Source organism: Sapajus apella, unplaced genomic scaffold (assembly GCF_009761245.1).
Source record: "Sapajus apella isolate SASKATOON/1434 unplaced genomic scaffold, GSC_monkey_1.0 scaffold6, whole genome shotgun sequence".
Classification (NCBI taxonomy): Eukaryota; Metazoa; Chordata; class Mammalia; order Primates; family Cebidae; genus Sapajus; species Sapajus apella.
The window spans coordinates 11,305,936-11,324,473 of NW_022436946.1; the positions used below are offsets into that span (position 1 = coordinate 11,305,936).

The 18,538-nt window shown below is 42.4% G+C and overlaps 1 protein-coding gene across 8 annotated transcripts in view; it reads right to left on the reverse strand.

The window, feature by feature from the left end:
- ECT2L (epithelial cell transforming 2 like) overlaps positions 1–16,597 on the reverse strand; it is a 111,123-nt gene extending 94,526 nt beyond the window's left edge. For 7 of the 8 annotated variants that reach the window (XR_004267753.1, XM_032274632.1, XM_032274628.1 and 4 more), the window contains exons 1-2: positions 16,444–16,597; positions 3,787–3,883 (exon numbers count right to left, since the gene is read on the reverse strand). The gene's annotated coding sequence lies outside the window, so the exon portion shown is untranslated. The remainder of the gene's footprint in view (positions 1–3,786; positions 3,884–16,443) is intronic. The other variant, XM_032274626.1, reaches the window with a different exon arrangement.
- Between the last annotated feature and the right edge of the window lie 1,941 nt (positions 16,598–18,538).

Here is an 18,538-nt window from a genome sequence, read left to right on the forward strand (position 1 = left end):
GAATCACTTGAACCTCAGAGACAGAGGTTACAGTGAGCTGAGATCATGCCTTTGCACCCCGGCCTGGGCAAAGAAGTGAGGCCCCATCTCAAAATAAATAAATAAAAAATAAATTATCTGAGCATAGTGGCACATGCCTGTAATTCCAGCTACTTGGGAGGCTGACACAGGAGAATCGCTTGAATAGGGAGTGGAAGTTGCAGTGAGCCAATGATCATGCCACTGCACACCAGCCCTGGGTGACAGCGAGACTCCATCTAAAAAAAAAAAATCATAGCTTGCTGTAACCTTAAACTTTTGGGCTCAAGAGTTCTTCCTGCCTCGGCTTTCCAAAACACTTGGATTACAGATGTGTGCTGCACCAGTCGGCCGGGCGCAGTGGATCACGCCTATAATCCCAGCACTTTGGGAGGCCGAGGCAGGCGGATCACGAGGTCAAGAGATTGAGACCATCTTGACCAACGTGGTAAAACCTGTCTCTACTAAAAATACAAAAATTAGCTGGGTGCAGCTACTCCAGAGGCTGCGGCAGGAGAATTGCTTGAACCGGGAGGCACAGGTTGCAGTGAGCCGAGATTGCACCACTGCACTCCAGACTGGCACCTGGCAACAGAGACTCTGTCTCAAAAAAAAAAAAAAAAAGGACACCAGTCCTCTCAGATTAAAACCCATGACCTTATTTAACCTTTATTATTTCCTTATAGGCACTATCTGCAAATACAATAATATTAGAGGTTAAGGTTATAACATGAATTTGTGGGAGGAGGGGATACAACCCAGTTCATAACCAGTACCTCTGTGTCAAGGGCTCTGAGAAGGCTATGGTCAAGGTGTTTGCAGGGATCACAGTCTCACTGAAGGCCTGCAGCTCATTTGTGTGGTTGTTGGCAGGATTTCATTCCTCATGTTCTGTTGGACTGAGGACGGCAGTGCTCACCAGCTGCTGGCTGGGGGCCTCCCTTGCCTTCTCTGCTACATGGCCCTCTCCACAGGACAACTCCCATGGCAGCAGGCTTCCATCACAGTGAGCAAATGAGAAAGCAACAGAGGGCACAGCAGAGGGAAGCCATAGTCTCTTTGTAACCTAACCTCAGAAGTGACATTTTGTCACTTTCGCTATATACTGTTGGTTAAAAGCAAGTCACCAAGTCCAGCCCACATTCAAAGGGAGAGGATTAGATGAAGCATGAATAGTAATAGAACCTATCATAGTTTACCATTTGGATCAGTTCCCTTCCTTTCGCACATGCAGAACATACTCACACATTTTTAAGGAAAACAACCCCAAAGTTCCATCTCATCAATATTTTTAGCACAGAGTTCCTGAGCTAAGAATGATTCACAAGAGTCTCTCTGTGGATACAGATATAGCTCTCTTTGATCCAAATATCTTTGAACTAAAAAAACAAGTTTTCTGGTCCTTGCCTCTACAAACAATATAAATCATGGTAGAACGGGGACAGACAACTGCAACAGATAGTCCCATTCTTAAAGAAGGATGACATATTCAATGATTCATAACAATCCTGAAATGCAGCTACAGAAGGCTGCGGCCCAGTGATCATTTTGTCTCCAACAATCACATTCTCTTTGAGTCCATGCCAGTGATTCCCTTGACAATGCCACTTCTTAAAATATATCCCAAATTATGCATTTAATTCTAAGCAGTGCTATGTGTCACAATTGTTTAGAGACATTTTTGGAGTGTCTCTCTAAAGATGGAAGCCTCTCTCTAAAGTTAATTACAGCTATTTTGAGCCTATCAGGCTTCCTTAGAAAAAGCCAAACCCGAAGTCTTCCTTCCCTGAGATGTTTTTCCAGTTGAAAGTATTTGCTGGGCACCACCTTGTTTCATTCAGAGCTTCTAACAATGGTGTGACAACCATACTTTTGACTTGGTCCTTGCCAATAAGCAGAGTTTTCAGCATCATTTCATGCTCAAAGGCCTTATCAGTCTTCTCTTTACCAGCTAAAGATGTGAATCAGTTATTCCTTCCAACTGTGCAAATCCCTGAGTTTTGAGGCCCCCTCTAAATTCTTTTACATTCCTGATTGCAAACCAGTCAAATATTTTCTGAGCTCCTCTATTTCTTTTAGTACTTTGACAAATGTGGCCTGTAGTAATAAACTCATTCTAATAACATTCATTTTCTACCTCTTTGCATAAAGTACAAGCTCATTAGGTATATGATATGCCCTTTAATCTACTCCAGCCTCTAGTTTTAACAAATTTTTCCGACTGCATAACATGGATTGCCATCTTTTCAGGTCTTCAACAATTTCATGCTGCCAGATTGGATGTTAATGCCACATAATTTAGAATGTGTTGCTGTTGTTACGGCAACATCCTACTCCTAGAGCCAATTTCTGTATCTACCAAACGTTCAAGGAAGAAATGACACTACACTTACACAAAATCTTCCAGAGAATAGAAAAAGAGGGAATGATTCCCAAGTTCTTTGATGATGTTGGTATAACTTTATATAATCTTAACACCAAAACTTAAGGACTTTACAGGAAAGAATTATTACAGGTATATTACCACAAATATGGATGCAAAAATCCTACCAAATACTAGAACACAAAACTCTGCAATATATATAAAAGATCATATATCGCTACCAAGTTGGATTTATGTAAATTTTGTTTGACATTACAAAATCAATGTACTTCTCATCATGAACAAAAGAAAAAAGAGAGAAAATTATATGATAATCTCAGTATATACAAAGAGTTTTTGTTTGTTTAGCCAGGATCTTGCTCTGTTACCTAAGCTCGGGTACAGTGGCTTGATCTTAGCTCATTGCAGCCTCAACCTCCTGGGTTCAAGCAAGCCTCCCACCTCGGCCTCAGCTGGGACCACAGGCAGGCACCACTGTGCCTCGGTCTCCCAAAGTGCTGGGATTTCAGCTAAGAGCCTTGCAGCTGGCCCAAAAAGTGTTTTTGATAAACCTCAATATCCCTTGATGACAAAAAGATCTCAGCAAACCAGGATGAGAAGGGAACTTCCTAATCTGAGTAAGGGCAAATACAATAACCTATAGCAGACATGACAGTAATCGTAAAATGCTAAAACTTTCTCTCTGTTCACTACCACTATCTTTATTTAACATTGTTCTGGAGGGTCTTTCTGATGTGATAAACCAATAAAATAAAATGTGTAATTTTTTTTTTTTTTAAAGGCCAGGGACAGTGGCTCACACCTGTAATCCCAGCACTGTGGGAGGCCGAGGCAGGTGGATTACTTGAGGCCAGGAGTTTAAAATGAGCCTGGCCAATATAGCAAAACCCCATCTCTGCTAAAAATAGAAAAAGTAGCTGGGCATGGTGGTGCATGCCTGTAGTCCCAGCTACTCAGGAGGCTGAGGCAGGAGAATTTCTTGAACCCAGGAGGCGGAGGTTGCAGTGAGTCGAGATCATGCCACTGCAATCCAGGCTAGGTGATGAACTGAGACACTGTCTCAAAAAAAAATTAAATTGTCATCATGTATTAGTAGCATAATCATATGTAGAAAAGATAAAGAATGTACAGATAAATTGACAGATTTTATAAACAAGCTTGACAAGGTCGCTGCACACTGGGCTTCCATACAGAAATCAATTGTTTTTCTGTATACTAACAACATTTAATAAGCAATAACATATCATTTATAATAGCATTTCAAAATCCAGTATAGGCAGAGGCAGGAGGGTTGCTTGAGTCTGAGAGTTGCAAGACCATGTGTCTACGAAATTTTTTTTTTTAATTAGCCAAGAATGGTGGTGCATGCCTGTAGTCCCACCTACTCTGGAGGCTGTGGTGGGAGGATCACTTGAGTCCTGGAGGTTGAAGTTGCACTGAGCTGTTATCTTGCCCCTCTAGCCTGGGCAACCAAATGAGACCCTGTCTTGAAAAAAACAAAAATTAAAAACAAAATTTGATATAAATCAAGGTAGGACAAGTATTCCACACAGAATACTAAAAGTTTTATCCAGAGAAAATTTTTAAAGATCTAAAGAAGTGTATACATCTGGGAAGATAGTGATTCTTCTAAGTTAATCTATTACTCAATACAATCTCATGAAAACCCAGCAGGTGTAGTGTGTGTGTGTGTGTGTGTGTGTGTGTGTGTGTGTGTGCATGGTTGTGTGTGTGTTTGACAAACTGATTATAAAATGTGTATACAAATGTAAAGAGTCAAGACTAGCAAAGATAACTTTAAAAAAAACAAAGTGGTTGTACATACTCTACTTGATATCAGGACTTCCTTTTTACAAAGCTAGTGTAAATAACAGCATGAGATATTGGCACAAGAATAAACAAACCAATGGAATAGAGCAATTAGTCCAGAAACAGACTCACATACATATGGACACTCGACCTATGACAAGGGTGGCACTGCAGAGCAGTGGGATAGATGACTCCAGTCAGTAGCACATGGGGTAGAACGAGTGCCCAGCTGAGCCCAGTTGACCCTCAGAACCATAAGAAATAATAAAGGATTGTTGTTTGAAGCCACTAAATTTCGGGATGGTTTGTTATCCAGCAATAACAAAAAATTGGCGCCTGGAAGTAGATTATTGCCATAATATAACTTAAAACATATGGCACTGATGTTGGGACTGGGCAAGTGGAAATTAAAAGGGCGTAGAGGAGACAGTTTAGTGGAGTTTAGAAAAGCAGTGACATTGTTACAAAAGGCTAGTGAGACGACGGCATTAGGTAGCAGTGGAAAGTTAGGAACACTGTTACCTGCACTAATGTGGAGGATAGAAAATGTGTCAATGAATTTATAGACCTGGCTAAAGAAATTGTGAGCAGAATATAGAAAGCGCTGATTAGAGGCCAGGCGTGGTGGTTTATATGTGTAGTCCCAGAACTTTGGGAGGCTGAGGTGGGCAGATCACGAGGTCAGGAGATTGAGACCATCCTGGCTGACATGGTGAAACCCCATCTCTACCAAAAATACAAAAAATTAGCAAGGTGTGGTGGCAGTTACCTATAATCCCAGCTACTCAGGAGGCTGAGGCAGGAAGTCACTTGAACTTGGGAGGCGGAGGTTGCTGTGAGCAGAGATCACACCACTGTACTCCAGTCTGGGTGACAGGGTGAGACTCCATCTCAAAGAGAAAAAAAAAAAAGAAAGTGCTGATTGGCTTCTTTAGTTGTCCAAGGTGAGAGACATGAATTAATCTGAAAAATTGATTTAGTTTTTGGGTAAATATTAGTGATAAAGAATACCTAGGCCAGGTACGGTGGCTCACGCCTATAATCCAGCACTTTGGGAGGCTGAGGCAGGTGAATTGCTTGAGCTCAGGAGTTTGAGACAAGCCTGGGCAACATGGCAAAACCCTGCCTCTACAAACAATACAACAATTAGCGGGGCAAAAAAAAAAATTACCTTTGGGACAGCAAGAACAGCCTTCCTCTTTCTTTTCCTCCTCAGCCCACTCAACATGAAAATGATGAGGATGAAGACCTTCACGGTGATTCACTTCCACTTAATGAACAATGAATATATTTTCTCTTCCTTCTGATTTTCTTAATAACATTTTCTTTTCTCTACTTTATTGAGTGAATACAGTATGTAATACACATAACATATATTATGTGTTAATCGACTGTGTTATCAGTAAGAGTTCCAGTCAACAGTAGGCTATTAGCTACGTTTTGGGGGAGTCAAAAGTTACATGTATCCAGGAACAGTGGCTCACAACTGTAATCCCAGCACTTTGGGTGGCTGAGGTGGGCGGATCGCGAGGTCAGGAGTTCGAGACCAGTCTGGCCAACATGGCGAAACCCCATCTCTACTAAAAGTACAAAAATTAACCAGGCGTGGTGGTGGGCACTTGTAATCTCAGCTGATCGAGAGGCTGAGGCAGGAGAATTGCTTGAATCTGGGAGGTGGAGGTGGCAGTGAGCTGAGATTGCGCCACTGCACTCCAGCCTGGGGGACAGAGTGAGACTTCATCTCAAAACAAACAAACAAACAAACAAACAAACAAAACATGAATTTTCAGCTCCACTGGGAATCTGTGCCCCAAACCCCCACACTGGTCAAGGGTCAACTGTAAGAGAGTTTCAAAAAATCTGAAAGTCTTTGTCCCACAGCACCCTGATCCACAGCCCACCTGTGGATATAGCTTCTGTCTAATATAATAAATTACAATTAGATACATACAAAGCCCATAAAATTGTCAAGAGTCTTGTTCTTATGAAAGCATGGCCAGCTTGAAATAAGAAGGACCAAGAAATTTTGAAATATAAAGTCTCTGAGCCACCATTTTAAGCCGAGTGTTGAGGGAAACAGGTAACGTGTCTTTTGAGCCCAGCGGTCTCCAGACTGAGAGGAGTTATGAACAAGAAGCCTCATTTGCAGCGGGACCTGATAGAGATCATGAGACTGGGCTTCAAGCCTCATACCATAATTGGAAGACACTGCTGGTGTCTTGGTGTGAAGTAGATGTACTCTGTGTGCTGCCAGTGTGAACTGTGGCCAGAGGGAGGAACACAGCATATTGTCTGTGCACATGCCCAGGAACAACCACTCCTATCCCTGTACCCACAGACCCGTTCTCCACCAAGAGGTAAAGTCTGTTATTCTCCCTCTCCTTGAATCTGCACTAGCGCTGGCTTGTTTCAACCAATGGATGTTGTGGAAATGACGGTGTGTGACTTCTGGACATGGACCTTAAGAAGACTTGCAGCTTCTATTTTGGCACTCTTGGAATCCAGCTGTCATGTGAATAAGCCTGGGCTGGAATACTGGATGACAAGAGACCATATGGAGAGAGCTTGAGCCAGCCCCCAGCTGTTTCAGCCACCTCCGTCAAAGTACCAGATGTGCAAATGTAGTCATCTGGGATATTTCAGTCTCAACCAAGCTCCCAGGTAAGTGCAGCCACGTGAATCACCCAAACTCCCAACATGCAAAGCAGAAGGACTGCCCAACTGAGGCCAGGCAACCCATAGAATTGTGAAAAATAACACAGGATTCCTATTTCAAGCTAGTAACCTTTGGAATGGTTTGTTATCCAGAACAGACTGACAGCGCCACGTGTTGGTAAGCATCCAGAACTCTCACATACAGCTGGGGAAAGTGCAAATTGGTGTATGTACTTTCAAAAACTATTTGGCGTTATTTCCTGAAGAATGCCAAACTTGACCCAACCGAATAAAAGGATACATATGGACTAAAATATATCACCAAGAATATGCACAGCTGCACTGGATAGTTCCCGACTGGAGAGAACCCAAGCATCCACCAATAGTCCAGTGGAGAAAACTGCTGTCATGCATTCATGCGGTAGAATACTATACATCAATGCAATGAACAGTCTGCTGCTACACAAAACAGTGAGGATGAGTCACACACAGAGCACATTACACAGAGGAAGCTGGGAACAAAATAATACATATGGCATGAGTTCATTTACCAAAGTTCTACCCTGTAGTGTTAGACGTCAATATAGGGTTTATGTGTGGGGAGGAAAGAGAGGGTAACGATTGGGAGGGGATTCAAGAGGTGATTCCACGTGCTGGTGCTGACCGAGAAAGGGGGCCCTAGACTCCTCTGCATGCTGTGATTCATTGAATGCTACACTTACGATCCGCATGTTTTTCTACATTCTCTATTTCAGTCAAGAAGTTTATAAAATGATATCATTTACAATAACGTCAAGTACTATTAAGTACCTAGAAAAAATTTTAAAAGGGCAAACTTTATGAAGAGAATTATAAAACTTTATTAAAAAATATTTTTAAAGTCCTAAATAAATGGAGAGATACGTCTTACTCATGGATTAGAGGACTCAGTGGAGTGAAGAGATTAACTCTTTCAACTTGATCTACAGATTCAACTCAATCTCAGTAACAAGTTGTCAGGTGTGTGTGTGTGTGAGAGAGTGTGTGTGTTGGGGGTGAAGCGTAAAACTGCAAAGCTGATTCTAAAATATTTATGGAACTTTAAAGGGCCAAAACCAGTCAAGGCAGTCTGGATAAACGAGGAAGGGAGACATGTTTCTAGATATCAAGACTTGCTAAAAAGCTGTAGTGATAAGATGATAAGGTATTAGTTTGGGGACAGACAATAAACCTGTGGAACAGAAGAGAAACTCCAACATAGACCCACGTATAGAGGGGCACTTGTTAGATGACAAATCAGAAGGAGAAGCGTGGTTTGTTTCATTTATAGAAAATAGATTATCTGTTTTAAAAAAGAGAGAAGAGGAATTGGACCCCATTCTCACACTATACACACACACATCAACTATCTAAAGTTTTTTCATATATATAAAATCAATTATGGTCTGTGAATCCCCAGAAGACAAAATTAAGAACAGTGGATGATGTCAGAGAGAAAGATTTTGGCTCAATCTAAGTGGGAAAAAAATCACTTTACAGCTCTAGCTGTCTCCAGAGATTGTCCATTACTGGGGTTTGTAAAACTCAAGGTGGACAAACACTTGTCAGTGATGCTCTAGCTGGGATTAAAGCATCACAAACATCTAAGTTTCTGAGCAACTCTCTGTTGCTGTAAATTCCAAGAGAGAGAGTACAGCCTGGCTTGGTATAGCTGAAAAAACTTTATTGATTTATTTATTTTTTGATATAGAATCTTGCTCTCTTGCCTAGGCTGGAATGCATGGCACACTCTCAGCTCACCGCAACCTCCGCCTCCTGGGTTCAAGCAATTCTCCTGCCTCAGCCTCCCAAGTAGCTGGGATTACAGGTGTGCGCCACCATGCCTGGCTAATTTTTGTATTTTTAAGTAGAGTCAGGGTTTCACCATGTTGGTCAGGCTGGTCTCGAGCCCCTCACCTCGTGATCCACCCGCCTCAGCCTCCCAAAGTGCTGGGATTACAGGCGTGCGCCACCTAGTGGTGGCTCTTGTGCCTGGCTAGAGACTTTATTAAAGGGTCAGAATAATTCTAGAATATGACAGACATTTGCAGTGCCTCTGCTCTTATTACACTTCAAGAGAAGAAGCACATTTTTTCAATGAATATATTAGGCGTATATCATATCAGGAACAATTTTAGAAATGTTACAGAAGACCAGCATAACAGTGAGCACCAGATTTAGACCTCTGTTCTGACTTCCCAAAATCGAGGCTTTACAAGTGATTAAGTATTTGGGCCTCAGTTTCCTCATGTGTAAAGCAAGATAGTGATATGTCTTGGCAAACTATATATAATAATGTGTTGTTCAGACAAAAACCTCTTGGCGATGTGGGAAATTAAATACCTCCTTCTGAATCAACACTAAATGAAAACAAATTCCTAGTTTCATAAGATGCCCAGCTGTTGGTATGTGAAATCCCTCCAAGAGCCAACGTATGGGATTTTTATTTAGCAAGTTCTCAAAATTGTTATTATATTCTGTGTTAAGGGATTACTGAGTTATATAATGAGCTGAACGTTACAGAAAGAACAATTGCTGTCTCTGCTAGTGGGCTTAAATACGTGAGCACAGTATAGTATATGGTGCGTGTGTGTATACATGCATATTTGTACAAATTCGAACAGGATTATTTTCTTTTTCTCTTTCCGTTTGTTTTTTTAGTGTCGAGATTTTACTGCAGTAAGCCATGGAGTGCAGTGGCACAATCACGGCTTACCGCAGCCTCAAACTTCTGCCTCAAGTGATTCTCTGGCCTCAGCCTCCTGAGTAGCTGGGCGCTACAGGTGTGACCAACTGCTCCCAGCTCAATATTATCATTATCATTATTATTATTATTAATTTGAGACAGAGTCTCTTTCTGTTGCCTAGGCTGGAGTAAGTGGTGTAATCTCAGCTCACTACAGTGTCTACCTCCCGGGTTCAAGCGATTTTCCTGCCTCAGGGTTTCAAGTAGCTGGGATTACAGGTGCATACCACCATGCCTGGCTAATTTTTTTATTTTAGGTAGATATAGGGTTTCACCATGTTGGCTAGGCTGGTCTTGAACTCCTGGCCTCAAGTGATCTGTCCACCTCAGCCTCCCAAAGTGCTGGGATTACAGGCGTGAGCCACCGCACACTGCCTGCCTCAGGGTTATTTTGATTATGTTAAGACATTAATTTTGTTGACTAGCTATTCAATCCAGGGAGAAATGACAGGCTGGCAATTACTACTTCTTTAGTGGAATGATTTCTTTTCTTATTCTAGCATTTTACATTCCTCCAAATAGCAGTCCCATAAGATATCAATGAGTATTTCTCCTGAAAACAGAATATGTGATTAAATGATTGGGATAGTAAACTTATTTCTTTTTTGTAGGATGTTTTTGATATTTTAATATGCTTAATGGTCACAATGAATCTCCAAGAGGGGAAAATAATATGCAGGGTTTTCCTTTGCTCATTGTTATATGTAGACTATCACAGTGGGTATTGATTATCTAACGGGGTTATCATACTGTTTAATGCTGTGTAACAAATAATCCCAAAACTCAGTGGCTTAAAATAACAAACACTTATTATCTCACAGTTTCTGTGAGTCACGAGTGTAAACATAGCTTAGCTGGGTCCCCCAGCTCAGGTTCTCTCACCATTTAAGTGTCAGCCGGGGATGCCGCAGCTGGACTGGGGAAGAATTAACCTCCAAGCTCACATCAGTAGTTGCTGGTGGGATCCAGTTCCTCCCAGACAGTTGGAGCGAGAGACTCAGTTCTTGGCTGGCTGTTGGCTGGAGGCTCCCCTCCTATGTGGGCCTTTCTCTAGTTTAGCTCACAAAACGGCAGCTCACTTCCACCCAAGTGAGCAAGGAAGAGGGCAAGAGGGCAAGAGTAGGCAGGCAAGATGGAAGCCAGGGCCCTTGCGTGGCATCACCTCAGAAGTGACAAGTGACACATCATCACTTTTTGATTAATCAGAACAGGGGTTAGCAAACACAGTCAGCAGGCCACATCTGTCCCACCGCCAGATTTTATAAAGTTTAATTGGGATACAGACAATCTCATTTATTTATGTGTTATCTGTGGTTGCTTTTTTGTTTTGTTTTTTTGAGACGGAGTTTTGCTCTGTCGCCCAGGCTGGAGTGCAGTGGCACAATCTCGGCTCACAGCAACCTCCATCTCCCGGGTTCATGTGATTCTCCTGCTTCAGCCTCACAAGTAGCTGGGACTACAGGTGTGTACTGCCACGCCCAGCTAATTTTTTTTTTTTTTTTTTTTCTCTTGTATTTTTAGCAGAGACAGGGTTTCGCCATGTTGGCCAGGCTGGTCTCAAACTCCTGACCTCAAGTGATCCTCCCACCTCAGTCTCCCAAAGTTCCGGAGTATAGGTGTGAGCCTCTACACCTGGCCTCTATGGTTGCTTTTTTTTTTTTTTTTTTTTTTTGCTATAACAAAATTAGGTAATTGGGAGAAAGACCATATAACTCAGAAAGCAAAATATTTATTATCTGGGCCTTTCTGAAAAAGTTCGTCAACTCCTGCATTACAAGCAAGTCTATCCCACATCTAAGGGGAGGGGATTCACAAGGGCATAAAGACCAGGAAGCTGGGGCCACTGGGAGGCATTTTGGACACTTCCTCCCACAATAGTGTCTGCCATAGAATAGGTATTTGGCCAGTATTTGCTGAATCAATAAATGGATAATTGTTCTATAATTGCAATTCAAACCATAATTGCTATGGTTTCAATGTATCACCTCCAAAATTCAGGTGTTAAACCCTAATGGCCAACATAATGATGTTAAGAGTTTGAGCCTTTACGAGTTAGGTTATGAGGGCTCCTTCACTTGTGAACTGAAATTCAGACCCTTACAAGGCTTCACACAGCATTGACCTCACTTGCCCTTCCACCTTCTGCCATGTGAGAGCAGCGTATTACTCCCCTGCAGAATTTGTAATAACAAGGCATCCTTTTGGAAGCAGAGAACAGCCCTCACCAGCCAACCAGACCTGTCATCACATTGACCTTGGACTTACCAGCCTCCAGAACTGTGAGAAATACATTCCTATTCTTTATAAAGTACCCAGTCTCAGGTATTTTAGTATAGCAGCACAAACAGAGACATGCATCTGCCAATTTTCCAAATTCAAGGACTAAAAAGCAAATTATTAGTAAGAAAAAAACAAATTCCTTCACCGTTAGGGTTTGACAACTGTGTCACAACTGTGACAATTTATCAACTCTGTGATCATCTTACTAGCAATTTCCATCATTATGTGAAGTGAGTCATATGGTAAAATAAGCTTAGAATTGAATTAAATGTAGATTTGACAGATTATTCTTTATTACATCAGCACATTAGAATAAATGGAAGCATTTTAAGGCACTCATTTGAAATGAGAATTCATTCTGGGGCAAGAATAGTTACTGTGCACTATGATTACAATACAGCAGTCACCAGTATCTTCTAATACCAAGAGAGGCTCAAAACCTTGGGGTATAAAACCAAACTGTGAACTATTTTTCATCCTTTCTGTGTGTCTTTTCTTCTTCTTTTTTTTTTTTTTTTGAGACAGAGTTTTGCTCTGGTTGCCCAGGCTGGAGTGCAATGGCATAATCTTAGCTCACCGTAACCTCTGCCTCCTGGGTTCAAGCAATTCTCCTGCCTCAGCCCCCTGATTAGCTGGGATTACAGGCATGCACCACCACTCCTGTCTAATTTTGAATTTTTAGTAGAGATGAGATTTCTCCACGTTGGTCAGGCTGGTCTTGAACTCCCGGCCTCAGGTGATCCACCTGCCTTGGCCTCCCAAAGTGCTGGGATTACAGGTGTGAGACACTGCATCCAGCTCTGTGTGTTTTTTCTACAGAAGCCAGAATACCGTGCCATGAAGACCTTCCTTGATCATTTAAGAATGATCTTGGCTGGGTGCAGTGGCTCACACCTGTAATCCCAACACTTTGGGAGACTGAGGTGGGCGGATCATGAGGTCAAGAGATTGAGACCATCCTGGCCTACATGGTGAAATCCCGTCTCTACTAAAAATACAAAAAAATTAGCCGGGCGTGGTGGCACATGCCTGTGGTTCCAGCTACTTGGGAGGCTGAGGCGGAAGAATTGCTTGAACCCAGGAGGGGGCAGTTGCATTGAGCTGAGACTGGGCCACTACACTCCAGCCTGAGCAACACAGTAAGACCTTGACTCAAAAAAAAAAAAAAAAAAAAAGAAAGAAAGAAAAGAAAAAAGAAAAAGGAAAAAAAATTGGAAAATCATCCAAGGTTATACAGGTAGTAATTGGCTATCAAGTTTCAAAATTATACTAGATTTTTCCTGAGTTTAACTTGAATTGGATATAAAACTGTGTTAAAAGAAGAATGTCAACTGAATTAAATTTAAAGGAGTTTAATTGAGCAATGAATGATTTGTGAATTGAGCAGGCCCCAGAATCACAGCAGATTCAGAGAGGCTCTAGGGGTGCCTCATGGTCAGAAGAAATTTATAGACAAAAAAGTAAAGCAATGTTCAGAAATCAGAAGTGAGGTACAGGAACAGCCAGATTGGTTACGGCTCAGCATTTGCCTTATTTGAACTCAGTTTGAACACTCAACAGTGTATGAGTGGTTGAAGCATGGCTCCTGGGATTGGCCAACACTCAGCGATTGTTACAGGCACATACACCTAAGTTAGGTTTTCAATCTTGTCTACCTATTAAGTTAGGTTTCAATTCATCCACAAGGATTGAAACATAGAAGTACAGAATCCATCTCAGGCCATATTTAATGTGCTTTAACAACTGCTATGGATGTATTTGGAAATACATTTCTATGTTGTGGCTAATTATCCATTTGGCATATTGATGAGGAACTCAGCAATTGACATTGGCACTTCTATGCTTAGTCAAAAGAAGGTTGGGGCCTGTTGTGTTACAACCTGTGATATGGTAGAATAATAAGAAATAGATATTATTTGTCTCTGGCCTTTGTCCCTGGTTCCTGACATAGAGCTCCGAAACTCTTGTAGATAGGGATGCTAGGTGAATCTTTTGTTCTAATATTTGGTCTTTGACCCCAGTTCCTGACACAGAGCTCTGAAATCCCTTGAAATTCCCTGGGTGATAGGAGCGTCTTTTGTTCAGAAGAAGTGAATCTTGATGGACCCCTAGGCAGCTTCAGGATGGGGGCTGGTTACCAGGGAAACCAACCATGTGATTATAGAGCTGGGAATTTCTGCTCCATCCCCTGACCTCTAGGGAGGAGAAAAGGGCTCAAGTTGAGTGATCACCAATGGCCAAAGATGTAATCAATTGTGCCTATGTAATGAATCCTCCATTAAAATCCCCATGGACAAGGTTCAGAAATCTTTGGGATAGCTGAACATACAGAGGCATGGAAGCTCTGCACCCTTGCCCACACGTCTTTCTCTGTGCACCTCTTCCATCTGGTTATTCTTCTGTATCCTTTGTAATATACTTTATAACAAATGGATAAGTAAAGTGTTTCCTTGAATTCCTTGAGTCACTCTAGCAAATTAATCAGACTGGAGGAGTGGCTTGTGGGAATCCAGATTTGTAACTGGTTGGCTAATTATAAACAACACATAGTCACAACTTGTGATTGGCATTTGAAGTGGGGGGGCGGTCTTTTGGGACTGAGCCCTTAACCTGTGGGATCTGACACTAACTCCAGGTACACAGTGTCAGAAACTGGGTTAAATTACAGGACATCAAGTTGATGGCCACTGGAGAATTGGTTATCGGTGGGAAGAAATTCCCACACACTTTGGTGACAAGAGGTAAAGGGTTGTACTGAGTGTGTGAGAGTATAGAGAAAAAAAGTTGTTTTTGTTTTTTCCACTCAGAACAGCCTGAGCCAAATTAAAAGATGAAATAACTGAACAATTGCCAGCCCATACAAAGAGCTAAATCCTCACTGGGATTACACACAAGAGCCATAATGTCAGTTAACTGTGATTCCACAGGTGATCTGTTATACAGCTGGAGAAATGCAAGTTAGTCTGGTCCTACTCCGCTATTGTAGACAGAGTGGATTAGAAATTAAAACATGGTTACTTGGCAGAGATATGCACCTACATTCAAGTGTTTCGGCAATTCACAGGTGCAAATTGTGCAATGATTCCTTTATTTGATTATCTAAAATTTACTTCCTGAAATATGCCTCCAAAAAGTTATCTGGTTCTAAAGATTGCAGAAAAGAACTGGAGTAGAAGAAAAGTGAGTGCGATTGGTGAAAAAACCAGAAATGAAAGACAATTCCGTTGAGTTAAATGTCCCACATTTAAGGCATGTGAATATACATGACAGTATATAATTTTTATTAAGTACATGCTAAGCAATGGATAATGAAAATAATGTGTTTTGAGGAAACCTGGGCTATTGACAGTACAGATGGTGATAGAAAATGCCATTTTGGATCTTACAGGAGGAAAGAGGGTGAGAATTGTCAGAAGGAAGAAGGGCGTTGGTGTGACCCTATGAAAATCAGCGTTTACAAAGTGTTCAAGAACTTTACTTCGATCCCAAATCAGCTCTCTGGAGAGGTACCTCCGGAGAGGTAAGTTTTCTTGCCACGCCCAGAGCAAACCCTACCCTCCGCGTGGATTTTGTTTCTCCCTAGAGAAACAAAACTCTTGAGAGTCTTGGTTAATTCCAGAGCTGCTAAGAGACTCCAGGGTCCTGGAGGGAGGGCCCAGCACTCCTCAGCGCTGCTTAGGGTCTCAGGGCTGGTATTTTCAAATGCTGGATGTGCTCACTGATGTACAAGCTTAAGGCTATGAAATTAAAGCTGTAACAAACAAGAAGCGATTGTTGCTATAAAAGTTCCAAGTCCTTGACCCGTCTTTCTCCCACTGCAATCACTGCTTTTAGAGCATGATTTTTGAGGTTTCTGAGGAGCACAAATGTCAGTTCCTGCAGAACAGACTGTAATGAGCTTGGATACAATTGCATGGGTTGCAGTGAACTTTAATACCGATGATGTCAGGATCTGTTCTGATATATACATCAAGTTTGTTAATAAGCGCAGCATCGGTACTTTTAGATCGATAAATATTTTAAAGTACCACTGTTTTATTTGTCCTATTTATCAAATCTTAGCACATAAACGCTTGGAGCTATAGGTATAACCACGACCTGTATTCACAGATTTTTTGTATTTCTCCTTCATTCACCCAACCTACTCCCCACCCTCCTCCCTACATTTTTGGACCTCATAGGAGGAAAGAGGGTGAGAACTGCCAGAAGGAAGAAGGGTGTTGGTGTGAACCTATGAAAATTAGCGTTTACAATGTGCTCAAGAACTTTTTACTTCAATCCCAAATCAGTTCTCTGGAGAGGTAAGAGTTTTCTTGCCACAGCCCGGCGCAACCCCTACCCTCCGCGTGGATTTTGTTTCTCCCCAGAGCCTCTTGAGAATCTTGGTTAATTCCAGAGCTGCTAAGGGAGGGCCCAGCGCCCCTCAGCGCTGCTTAGTTCTTCTTGGACTGCACTGGGAAACAGCCGGCCCAGGCGAGGTGCCCCGGGCGCCCCCAAGAAAAAAATTGCGCGGCCCAGAAGTCACAGGCTTTACCTCTGGGAAGTGGTCACAAGGCCCGGCACAGTGGCGGCTGTCTTCTCTTGGAACTGCGCAGTGAAAAGCGAGCGCGCCCTCTCAGCCGGCAGCTCGGGAGAGGGGTGGGGTAGAGACACGGTCATCTCCATGGGGATCCAACAACACTCGGAGTCGCCACCCCGCCCCGCAGGCCCGCAGCCCCGCCCACCGCCCCAGCCGACCTCCGCGGCTGCAGTGAGCAGAGCTGCCCGCCGCATGCGGGCCACCGCCCTTCTCTCCGCAGCCACAGTGGCAGGCCCGCTAGGCTCAGGTCCCGGCGCCCTTCCCTGCCTCCAGGGAGCTTGCGGTGGGAAAAAGGGGTCCCTTGGGTCTCTGCACATCCCGGAAGCCCTGTGAGGTGCCCAGCAGAGGTGCCAGACGCAAGGCCGTGGGACCCCAAGAAGAGACTTGGACACTGAAGCCAACGTTTGCTTGACCGCATATAAAGCCAGCGATGTTAACTGTGTGATGGGGAAAGTGGAGCTTCTTCATCTTTGTCATGTGCATCTTCAGCAGATCCTCAGAAAATGTTAATATTATTGCAGAATTGCCAATTGCAGCATTATACAGGAGGCGCAAAAACAAAACCAAAAAACATTTCCTCATTAGTTTCTGGTCAAAATGTCTTTAATTATTTGTTGTGAAGCCTGCTTTTTTCTTTGGTATGTAATATTATGGCCAGGAAAAGACACTCAAATACATTACGTACAAAAAGCAGCTTAGAAAAAACCATCAGAATGGTATAATGTTTTTCACAACGTGTTTAAGAAATCTGGGAGTATGTACACAAATAGGTGAAATGGCTTGCTCTGGTAGAGTTTTAAAAATCATCTGTAATTCAGTTTTTTTCTACAATGAATATGCAACATCTATGTAATAAACATTAAGTTTTGTTCTAGTAAAATTTCTTATGAGAGGCTCTTGCTATGCTGCCCAGGCTGGAGTGCTGTGGCTATCCACAGGCCTGGTCATTGTGCACTGTATTTTTATTTTAAATATCTTTTTCGTTTTCATCTGTATGCCAGTAAAATCATCGTGCACTATAGCCTAGAACCCCTGGGCTCAAGCAATCCTCTTGCCTCCGCCTTGTGGCTGAGGGAGGGGGTGGAGCAGAGACAGGGTCATCTCCATAGTGATCCAACAACAGGGAGCCAGCCTGCTGGCCTGCAGCCCCACCCGCCACTGCACCCCTACGGTTACCCAGGAACCGTATTTTTTTTCCTGCTGCCTTGAACATGTGTTTAAGGAGTGTGAAAGGATACAAATTAAATAAGCTAAAATTTTGATACCTTGGACCCCTCTGGGACCCTGTGACACAAAGGGAAAATGGACCAACTGAATAAATAAGGTCAATCCACTGCTCTGTCATAACCCACAGGAAACAGCTTTTGCTTTATTCTATCTCAGGACCAATCTATGAAAAATGTGTCACACGACAAAGTGTCCTTTCACCCTGTCAGATCCTAGAGTACTACTTTTTCCCCTTAAATCCCTATTCTCACAACCCAAATGAAGTTTCCTCCGTAACGTAACTTTTAAAATGGGTATTAAAAAGGCCAATTAAATAAACTGATCCAAATACTTTGAATTCAAAAAGCCAAAGATTATTACCATCAAAATATTCAATAAGTCCTTCTCCTTCCTCTCCCAATCAGGTGCTGCTTTCTGTGGCTTGGAAACAAGGAGACAGAACATGGACATCTTCCGCAACGCAAAGGTAACTGGGCTATAAACAAACAAAATGTGTTCTATCCACACCATGGAGTATGATTCAGCCAAAAAAAAAAAAAAAAAAAAAAGAAATGAAGTACATGCAATAACATGAAGTTTAAAACCTTGAAAACATCATGCTAAATAAACAAAGCCAGTCACAGAAGGCCACATGTTGTATGATTCCATTTATATAAAATGTCTAGAAGATCCAGACAGCTGGAAAGTAGACTAGGTGCTGCCAAAGGCTGGGGGACTTGGGGGACAAGGAGTAACTGTTAATGGGATTCTTTTTAGGGTGATGAGAATATTCTAGAATTAGATAGATTATGGTGATGGGTATATAACTCTATGAATCTACTAA